Source organism: Aythya marila (genome assembly GCF_965140915.1).
Source record: "Aythya marila genome assembly, chromosome: Z".
Taxonomy (NCBI): Eukaryota; Metazoa; Chordata; class Aves; order Anseriformes; family Anatidae; genus Aythya; species Aythya marila.
Genome location: NC_139080.1, coordinates 88,546,239 through 88,557,085, shown reverse-complemented (window position 1 = coordinate 88,557,085; position 10,847 = coordinate 88,546,239).

The window sequence follows — 10,847 nt, the reverse complement described above, 5'->3', positions numbered from 1 at the left end:
CCTGTGGGGGCTCCCTGCTGCCCTCGGCCACCCCCTGCCCAAGCAGTGGTTGCTGGTGGGAAGCTTAGCGAGTGCCTCGCAGCCTCCTTGGGTGGTGTCACACTTGGGCACACATGGCCAAGCCGGCAGGGATGTTGAGGGGGGAACTGTGTCTGGGGCGAGCTGGCCAGCGGGATCTGTGACGGGCTGTGTGTACCTAGGGCTTGCCGGGCAGCACTTGGTGGATGGGCGCAAGGAGAAGCTAGAGAACATCATCGAGGGTGAGTGAGGGCAGTGGGGTATCAGCACGAACTGGCTGGGAGGAGAAAAGACCCTGGGCAGTGAGCTGCGACCCCTGCCCCAGCTGAGGAGGTGGGGTGGGCTTGGCAGGAGGGGTTCCTGGGCGTGCTTCCCAGTGATACAGGCTCTGAGCTGCCCTCTGTTCCTTTCCATGTCAGCCCTGAGAAGCATGGAGGGCTACAGCAGCCCTTCGGTCTCCTCCCTGGTGACTGAAACCATCCTGGTCCTGAGAACTTCCTCCACATTCAGCCTGCAAGCACTACGTTACCGGCTCCGGAGGGTGTGGGAGAGGAGGCCCCGTGTCCCGAGAGCTGGCTGGCTATGCTGCTGCAGCTGTGCTCAGTGCTGAGCCCAGCTCCAGCCCTCGGGCCCCGCCGAGTAACCTCTCTGCTGGACTTTCCCCAAAGAAACAGCCCTCTTTCTTCACTGCTTGAACGTGTCATTTTTTTGTGTGAAAACTGAATGGTTAGAAAACTCCACGGCACCAAGCTGCTCTGCTAGGCTGTGAAACCAAGAGGAAGGAAAGCTTTTGCTTCCCTGGCCACAGCGTGTTAGAGCAACCCACTGCCTCGTCCTTCCTGGGCGTCGGGCCATTTTGCTAGGAACAGCGCGATTTTAGAGTGAGCCTGATGGTACGGAACTGAGAGATTACATGGCCAGCCCTGAGTCTAACTGACAACCTACTCATGTCCTCTGGATGAACTTTGCTCATTATAATCTCACTACAGTGCCAAAATACACCTCCATCCCCAAGGCTACCCGCCTCCAAGGTGCAACTACCTCTCACTGAGCACACGCTCTGAATTTCCCTGAGCAAAAACAAAAGCCAGGAAAATGTATACCAGTCACAACAAAGGCGCATATGACTTGAGTCGCTCACTACCTAAAAGCAGGAACATAGTAAAAAAAAGGGCTCAAGAGAGGAAAATGTTGGGGAAGACACCACCACAGACAAGTAGGGAGGACGTCGCTGACTCCTGGCATCAGCCGAAGGCTGCCGTGCTGAACCTCTCTTCCCCCCTACAGGGATGCCTACAGGGTGAGGTCTGAACCCTCAGTTACAGCGAGTGCTTCCCTGGGAAACCTAACATTCTCTATAGAGTTGTTCCACAAGTTAACGTATATGTAGCTGGTTGTGTTAGTCATATTCTTGGTATTTGCACGTGCTTTGCAGACAGAGTCTTCATCAGCGGCAATCCAAAAGAACCTGTGCTCGTGTTGCTCCAATAAACTACACCAGTCATTTACTAGACTGAAAGTGTATTACACGATATGTGCACCCATGATCACGATAATTTAGTCTATTGAATACAACTGGATTTATAGTTCCAAACAGGGCATCGCTCAGAATCCAAACCCAGCCACCCCCAGCCCCTCTGATATCTGAGGACAAGTTGGAACGCAAGGGGGTTTAGGTCCTGCCAAACTTCCTTATCCTTTAACACAACATGCTTTACTAAACGTCCGCTACAGTGGAGCAAATTACTAATGTTCCGGCAGATTCTATCACCTCAGCGCTACAGGAGGTCACATCCTTATCAGCAGGGGTAGTTCAGAACCATGAGGGGTTAGACTGCATAGTAGCATCCCATGGAGCAGTAGGTACACGGCTGCGTTGGAGCTGCTTGCTTCTACGTAGGTGAAAATCAGGTGATCGCCAGTGATGCTGTTATCTCAAATCCTTTGTGCCCCATGCTGGCTGCCCAGTGGGCAGCTGAGCACCACACAGCTGCTCTCTCACTCCGTCCTTGCACCGGGAGTGGGGAGAGAGCTGGAGGGGCCAAAGTGAGCAAAGTCATGCATTGAGGTAGCGCCCAAAGAGAGCGGGCTGGCTTCTGCTGGGATGTCAGCCATTGCTGTGATGAGCACTGAGCCTGGGCCAGGGAAGGCGCTGCAGCTGACATGCGGGACAACGGAGGGATCAGAAGTAGCCAGTGTGGGTTTCTGAAGGGCTGGTCCTGGGTCTTTGTGCCTAAAGGCAAGACTCCGCAGAACCACCAGCAGGGGACAGGTATCAAGTCAGGGATTACTTGAACAAACTCAGCCACCATAAACAGAAATGGAGGTGGGTGCTCTGACCAGCTCCCCAAACACAAGTAGCGGTATGCCATGACACCCCAGGATCGCAACCCTATGGTTGTGGAGTCTTTTCTGCGCATGAGTTTGGCGAGCCAGGCAGGAGGACTCTGTTCGGCTGCAGGATCGACTGTGGAGCAGACCTCCTAGGCGCGCCCCGAGCCCCTTTTTCTCTCTCAGAGGAGCTCCTCTCCCAGCCGCTCACTGCAGGGATACAGGAAGTTCCTGTGGTTGCGGGCAAACGGTACACCTTAATTAAGGTAAGCCAATTGGCCGGGGAGGTCGATAAGCCGCATAGAGATGTCTAGCATGCAACACGAACCCTGAAGGCGTCTTGGGAGGTGGCCGGTAGAGTGGCCAAACGGAGGTGGCCGATAGAGCGGCCAAAAGGGGTTTTGAGTAGAAGCTGCCATACCCTGGTTCTAGGAACCACAAGGAACATCCTGAAGATCATAGAAGAGACGGGAGGAGGGTAGGCGAGCTTTAATGGTAACTGGCATAATGTTTGCAGCTGCTGGGGAATAATTCTAACTGGAATAATAACTGTATGTTGTATATGTAAAGGCCCGGGCATTTTTGTTAAAGTGTTCTTTTAAACATATGTTAATATGTGAATATGTAAATATAATATAAGAACTGCCATTGAGGTGTATGCCTAAGGGAACGAAATTTGCCCAGGCATATTATCTGCTCGTCGGGTTTAAATGTCCTCAGTGTAATTGTCTACAGGCAGTTAATTTACAGTGGTCTGATTTTACTTGTGTATCTCTATATATTGTGGATTTTGGAGGGATTGGGATTGACTAGTAACGAGCTCCTAGGAAAATGGTGGAATATTAACTGCTATAGATTAGAATGGGAAAAGGTCAAAGCAAAGAAATCCCGCGGAAAAGCCCCCTAGAATGTATACTAACACATTGGAGGGATATAATGGGAAGAGGGGGGACAGAGAGTAAAAGAACTGTTATCAAATATTGTAATCAGTGGTGGCCACTTTATAAACTAGAGGATGGAGAGGAGTGGCCCCACAATGGAACTATTAATCATAACACCGTATTACGGTCAATATGTCCTTCATTACAGTCAATAAAGTCCTTTGAGGAGAGAAGGAAAATAGGATGAAATGTAGTATACAGATATGTTGTTTCAGCATCTTAGAGAGAAAAGGAGCGGATTTAATTGGCCCTTGACTGAGCCTTTGGTGTTGGCATTAGAAAAGTACAGGCTGGAGTGAAGGAAAAGGAAGTGATAAAAGGGTTGTTGAAGGTGTTAAAGGTGTTTAAAGTTGAATGAGCAGGGAAAGAGGATGTAGGAATTTTAAAAGCTCTGTCTCAGCCCCAGGCTGAGATCTCAAAATCACAGGTGTTAGCCCTCTGGGGCAAAGGGATCATGATGGGTCCCAGAGAGAGTTGTTATGGAAACAGAAAAGCAGTTAACTCTTAAAACAACCTGAGTTCATGTGCAAGCTCAGATTGCCAATGGGACCGCTCAGGGAACTGTTGACAATTGCATTCCCCTGACCGACCCCACTGAGACCCTAATCATCCCGAAAATTATGAAGTTAAGTTAATACTCGAATCTGTTTGAATTGGGAATTGAGAATATGCTTCCAACAAGGTCCAAAAGAAACCCCCATGGAATTTTTGGACCAACTTTAAAATGTAATGGAAAAAAAAATAAATAAAAAAAATTCGGACCCAGATCTCTCGGATTCAGAGAACAAACTGACTAGCCTTTTCCTAGGGTAATCAGCCCCTGATTTTGGCAGAAATAACGGGGACCTGGGGAATCTACCCTAACGGATCCTCCACTGGTTATAATGAAGATAGGGGAGAAACGGAAGTGAAATTTCTTATTGGTATGGGGGCAACATATTCAGTTCTAAATCAAGCATTAATGGCTTTAGGGAATGATTATGTTAGGGTAAAAGGTGCAACCAATCAACCTGAAAAGGCTTATTTTTGTCAACCTTTGAAGTACAAGTTAGGGAAACAACGGGGCATACACAGATTTTTATATATGCCTAACTCCCCAAGGGCACTCTTAGGTAGAGATTTATTAGAGCAATTAGGAGCAGTAATAAAATTTGAAAAAGGGGAGATTACTCTGGAGGTAAAGGATCAACAATATATACAGGTAATGAGTTTAGCCCTAGTCAACCTGCCAATGGAAGGACAAGTTAATGAAGAAGTCGTAAACCAGGTATACCCAGGCGTATGGGCTACTGATGAACCTGGGAGAGCTAAAAATGCCCCACGTGTTGAGATTCGACTCAAGGAGGGAAAGCAGCCAGTGAGGATCGAGCAGTACGCTCTAAAGCAGGAAGATAGGGAAGGAATTTGACCAATAATAAAAGTGTAAGTAGGATTGTTGAGGGAATGTGAATCCAATTTTAATACCCCTATATTACCTGTCCACAAGCTGGATGAGTCATATAGGGTGGTCCAGGATCTACGGGCAATAAATAACTGTATTAACACCAGAACTAGCCTGGTTTACAGTTTTTGACTTAAAGGATGCCTTCTTTTGCCTCCCTCTCCATGAAGCCAGCCAGAAAAGATTTGCATTTGAATGGGAAAACCCCAAGAGTGGGCGTAGGACCCAACTCACCTGGACGGTGTTACTCCAAGGCTTCAAGAATAGCCCCACAATAGTTGGAAATCGGTTAGCGAAAGATCTTGAATCCTGGGAGGCCCCACCAGGAGAAGGGAAATTGCTGCAATATGTTGATGATATTCTGACTGCTACTAGAACAAGGGACACCTGCCTGACTTGGGCGGTGAATCTGCCAGACTTTCTCGGACTCCAAGGGTACAGGGTATCTAAGAAAAAGGCCCGAGTAGTACAACAACAGGTAACCTATTTGGGATATGAAATCAGTGCTGGGGAAAGGACCTTGAGACAGGCTCGAAAAGAGGCAATATTCCAAACTCCAAGACCACAAACAGTGAAGGAACTATGGACCTTTTTGGGTATGAGCGGGTGGTGCCATCTATGGATTTAGAATTACGGACTGCTTGTTAAACCCCTGTATGCACTCACGACTACTGAACAGAAATGCCTTCAATGGAACAAGGAAGCAATACAAGCTTTCAAGCTACTGAAGAAGGCCCTGATGTCAGCTCCAACTTTGGGACTCCCAGATGTGAGTACGCCATTTTACCTTTTTTCCCACGAGAAGCAGGGGATTGCCCTGGGAATATTAGCACAAGACCTGGGCCCATACCGTAGGGCAGTTGCTTATTTCTCCAAACGATTGGACACAACTGCAAAGGGATGGTCTGGATGTTTGTGAGCGGTTGCGGCCATAGTACTAAACATCCAGGAGGCCCAAAAATTTACCTTGGGCCAGAAAATAACCGTGTTAGCATCCCATAGGGTATCTGCAGTACTGGAAGCAAAAGGTGGACATTAGCTCTCCCCACAAAGAGTTTTGAAATATCAGGCTACAGTGGTGGAACAGGATGATGTGGAAATTGTAGTCACCAACATTGTCAATCCAGCTTCTTTTCTCAGTGGGAACACAAGGGACCCAGTGCATCACAACTGTCTGGAAACCATCAAAGCAGTATATTCGTGCCATCCAGATCTGAAAGACAATCCTATGGAAGACACAGAAAACTGGTTCACTTATGGGAGCAGCTAAGTCGTAAGTGGCAAACGACACAATGGTTATGCAGCTACCACTTGTAAAGAGGCAGTAGAATCCGGGCCTTTACCTGCGAACACCTCTGCACAAAAGGTGGAAATAATTGATCTGACCCGAGCCTTGGAATTGGCCCAAGACAAAATCAAAAACATCTATACAGACTCAAAATATGCCTTTGGGGTTGTACATGTGTATTGAGTGATCTGGAAGGAGAGGGGATTACTGAATTTGCATGGCAAAAATATCAAGCATGCAAAAGTAATCTTGAAGTTGTTGGAAGCACTTCAACTCCCTGAGAAAGTGGCAATCGTGCACATCAGAGCACACCAAAAAGCAAACTCAGAATTGGAAAAAGGAAATGAGCTGGCAGACAGAGAGGCAAAACATGCAGCCAAAAGGGAGGTAAAAACAGAAGGGGCCCTGATCCCCAGTGGGCAAATCTCCCTAGAAGGTAAGCCCAAATATACCAAGGAAGATCAGAAATTAATTACTGATCTAGCAGGTTCCTATAATGAGGAAGGGTGGGCTCTTACCCCAAGGGAAAATGATTATTCCCTCTTATATGATATGGCCCTTGATAAGAGAGGAACATAGAAAGAGGCACTGGGGGACTGAAGCCTTATATAAACATTGGATCAGAGAAATTGTAGCAAGGAACTACTGCGAGACAACTGACTCAGCAGTGTGACCTTTGGCTCCAGACTAATCCCAAAACTACTCCAAAATTAGGGATAGGCCAAATTGGAAAAGGTAATGGGCCTGGACAACAATGGCAGATTGAGTTTTTGGAACTGCCAAGAAAAGGGGGGTACCGATACATGTTGGTATTAACTGACACCTTTTCAGGTTGGCCAGAGGCGTTTCCTACCAGAACAGCCAAGGCTAGGGAGGTGGTAAGAATACTAATACAGGAAATAATACCACGTTTTGGGGTACCAGCTACTATATCCTCTGACAGGATATTCATTTCATTTCAAGAATAGTGCAACATATCAGCCGCCATCTAGGTATAGATTGATAACTTCATACCCCATATCGCCCTCAGTCAAGTGGCCAGGTAGAAAAGACGAACCACTTGATCAAACAACAGATTGTAAAGTTGGGACAGGAAGCGAATCTGGCCTGGCCTCAGTCTCTTCCTTTGGCTCTCTTATGCATATGAACAAGGCCAAGAGCAAAGGAGGGACTGAGCCCTTTTGAAATCCTGTATGGACAACCCTATGGAATACAGAAGGCGATGTCCGCACAAGCAGGAGACAAAATTATGACATCCTATATGGTGGCATTAGGGAAACAATTAGACAAAATTGGAAAATATGTAGCTGGAACCCGGAGTAGCATTTTGGATAGACCTATACACAATGTACAGCCTGGAGATTATACATCTATATATGTAAAGTCTCTTGCAGAAAAAAACTTTGGAACCCCAATGGGAAGGACCCTTTCAGGTGCTGCTTACATCATACACCGCAGTAAAAATTAATGAACAACCTGCTTGGATTCACCACATGGGAATCAAGAAGTCAACGCAAGGTCCATGGACACTTGAAACGATGGGACCCAATAAGTTGAAATTGAAAAGGCAACACGTATGGACTTTGGACATTGCTTGTAACTATTGTATCAGCTCAAGCATGGAAGGAAAACTCGAATGTAAACATACCTGAAAGAGTCGCCCGATCTTTAAATTTATCTGACTGTTGGATATGTACTGCACTTCCGAGGGGCAATATGGAAATCCCGCTATATGGGATACCCTCCAGAAATTGGAACAATGCATTATATAGACTAATCAGACGTGGTCCGCTCAATGTTGGGGAGTGGAAAGGGTAAATTATACCCTCCCTGAGGGACCGAAATTTGCTTTACAAGCACGGGAAACGTTACTGTTAAAAGTCGGTGTATGGCGGTCAATGATGGCAGCGAACAAAAGATCTTGCATGATCTGGGGCTTAGTTTTGGTCGGGAACCCGACTGTTCAAAAACTGTAAATGCAGGGGGATATAATCTAGCCAATTTAAGGTCATTTTGTAATATTACTATCCAAGTAGCATACAACCCTGATAAGGAGTCTGGAGTGGATGGATCTTTGGAAAGTGGGTGAAAATTAGGTATAGGGTATTGGTGGCTATGTGGTGATGGGAGGGCAAGGAAGAATTTACCACCTAATTGGAAGTATTATATATGGAGTGGTAATTCATGTCAAGAAAATGGTTGATATTAATAAAGAAGGGGAAGATTTGGGAGGGTGGCCATGGGGGTTGGAAAGCCCCACACTAGACACTAACACCACCCTAACACTAGACTCTTCTCGATGAGGCCATCAGGAATGTAAAAGAGTTTAGAGGGAACAGAGAAGGGTGATTCAGGAGACTGCATGCAGTCTCGGGTTTCTTGTTCTCCAGCCATTGAGGCATGGAAGTTTCTGGGTGTTTACTGTTACTGTTATTTGCAAAGTTGTTTGACCAATGAAAAGTTGTTTTGAAAAGAACTGCTGTGGAGAGAAGGGTATAGGAGGGGAGCCTGCCCTCAAGATAAAAAAAAAAAAAACAAAAAGGAAGGCAACACGATGTGACGAAGTTATGTCATCAATAAAGAAGCAGAAAGAAGGAATGAAAAGGAGCAGGTTGGCAGAATGGAGACCAGGACGAGAACAGGCACTTTTCTCAGCCGTTCTTCTTGCCATCTCAGGAGTCGGGAGCACTTGGAACAGTCCTTCCCACTCACGTTGCAGCTTCGATTCTTTCCACATTTGCATCAAAACACAGTCTCCTGCTCCGAATGGATGGATCAGGACTTCCAACGCCTCCAACATTACATGCTGTCGCAGTAGGAGATATCCGTGTGCTGACTCTAAGGAACGGGATGGGGCACAGAGTGGAGTGGAGACACCACGGACAGGCTCTGTGACGAGAGGGGGACCTGATGCTCTTGTGCGCACTGTGACCGATAAGCTGCATGATCGCTACCCTGAGCTAATGGCCTGTCATGTTTTTGAGAAAGCGTTGTACTCTAGTGAGAGAACTGGTGTTTCTCTACAAGCAGCAATCCCCATGCTTTTGCTTCAGCTTTGAATATTGAAAGAACAATATGATCAAGCAAGTAACCGAACTCCCAGCTTTTTCAGCTGGAAGTAGCTCAACCTTTCTTTTACACAGGAAGAAAAATCTAGGAGCATAACAGATTACACACCAAAAACAAAAACATGTAAATAAACAATGTAATAATATCACTCGCAGAAAAAAGAAAAAAAAAAAAAAAAAAAAAAACAACACGGACAGGCGGCGACTCCCCTTCTCCTGGGGGGCAAGACATCAAGCGGTGTCCATCTGTCCCTGCATGGGAAATGGATGCTGGAAGTGGGCTTCTCACTATCGCTGCTTTGGGTAGTTGTGGAGTAATTGCCTTAACCGTTCCCTCATTAATGGAAATGGTTAACCCAACGAAAGTTAGAACAAATGATGGGGATTCTCCCCTCTGAACACAGGCCAAGAGAGCTGGAGTTGTTCATCACGGAGAAGAAAAAGCTCCAGGGAGAGCTAATTGCCGCCTTTCAGTGCCTAAAGGTGGCTTATAAAAAAAGTTGGAGAGCAACTTTTTGCTCAGACAGATAATGACAGGGCAAGGAAGTTTCCAAACTAAAAGAGAAAGAGGGGAGTTAGATTAGATGTTATGAGACCAGGGGAAAGGATAGAGGAAGACAGACACTGAGAAGGGCAGAGGAATCAAAAAAGATCAAGAGACGAGTGGGACAGAGGAAGGAGTAACAGCGGTAGCTGGACAGAGGAATTGCAGGGAACGCTACTGCAGGCGTGCAGTACTGGGTGCTGCAGTATCAGTGCTTTTATCATTGATGGGCAGTACCAGTTGTGGTTGCAGTGCAAGCAGTTGTCACAAAGTCTCAGGAGAGCATAGAAGCACAAGAGGAGCGTGGGGCATAATGGCTTTCTCAGGGTTGCAGAGTAGAGTGCCATGGTCCTAAATGGGTGAGTGCGGTAATATGGCTACCCAGCAGACACCCAGATGCCCGGATAGGTCCTGTGTGCCACTATGTTGGCTCCTGAGTACCACGCACACGCCAGCAGTCAACAAAGCATGCAGAGGCAAGTTAGCAGCAAGAAACGGATGCACAGGAGAGAATGTCCCTGTGCAGGCTGCACCCATCCCACTCCCTGCCCTGCCAGCATTTGCAGTGTGGCACCATTCCACTCCCTCCCCATGCACCTTGACACTCCAACCACCCTGACCTATGGAGGGCTTCCCTGAGCCCTGGCTGCAGCATGCACACGTGAGTTCTTTTGTTCCAGTACGCAAAAGGCAGCATTTATTCAGAGCTTCTTTTAAACTTCAAGGTAGTATTGCATCTGGATGACGGGTTTGGAGGGATTACATTTCACAGAAAACCCATGAGAAATAAATGTCTGGTGGACAGAGGTAACAAAATTCACACCGTATACAGTTGCGCTATTTATCTACAGTTGTCAAAAATACAAAGAAATTAGATAAAAAAGGTTGCTTGGTCAAAACATTAATGAAATATACGTTCCAAACGCATAGGAATCACAGAGTGATCAGACAAAGACAGTAAGTGTCTTAAAGCTTTAGAGCTTTCAAGAGCTGCTGTGGTCACGTGACTAAAGGAAAGCTACCGAGTTTGTTCACCAAGACAGGTGTTCAGATTAAAGACAGGGAAAAAAATTTACACTCTACCACCAGGCATCTTTGCTGGAGGGGACCAAGGGCATGAACAGAACGCAGCAGATATTTCAACTTTTCCTTACGGTATCTGTATGTTTTAAAGAAACCTCTCTGGCAAAAGCAAGGTCAGTTTGCAGATACTATC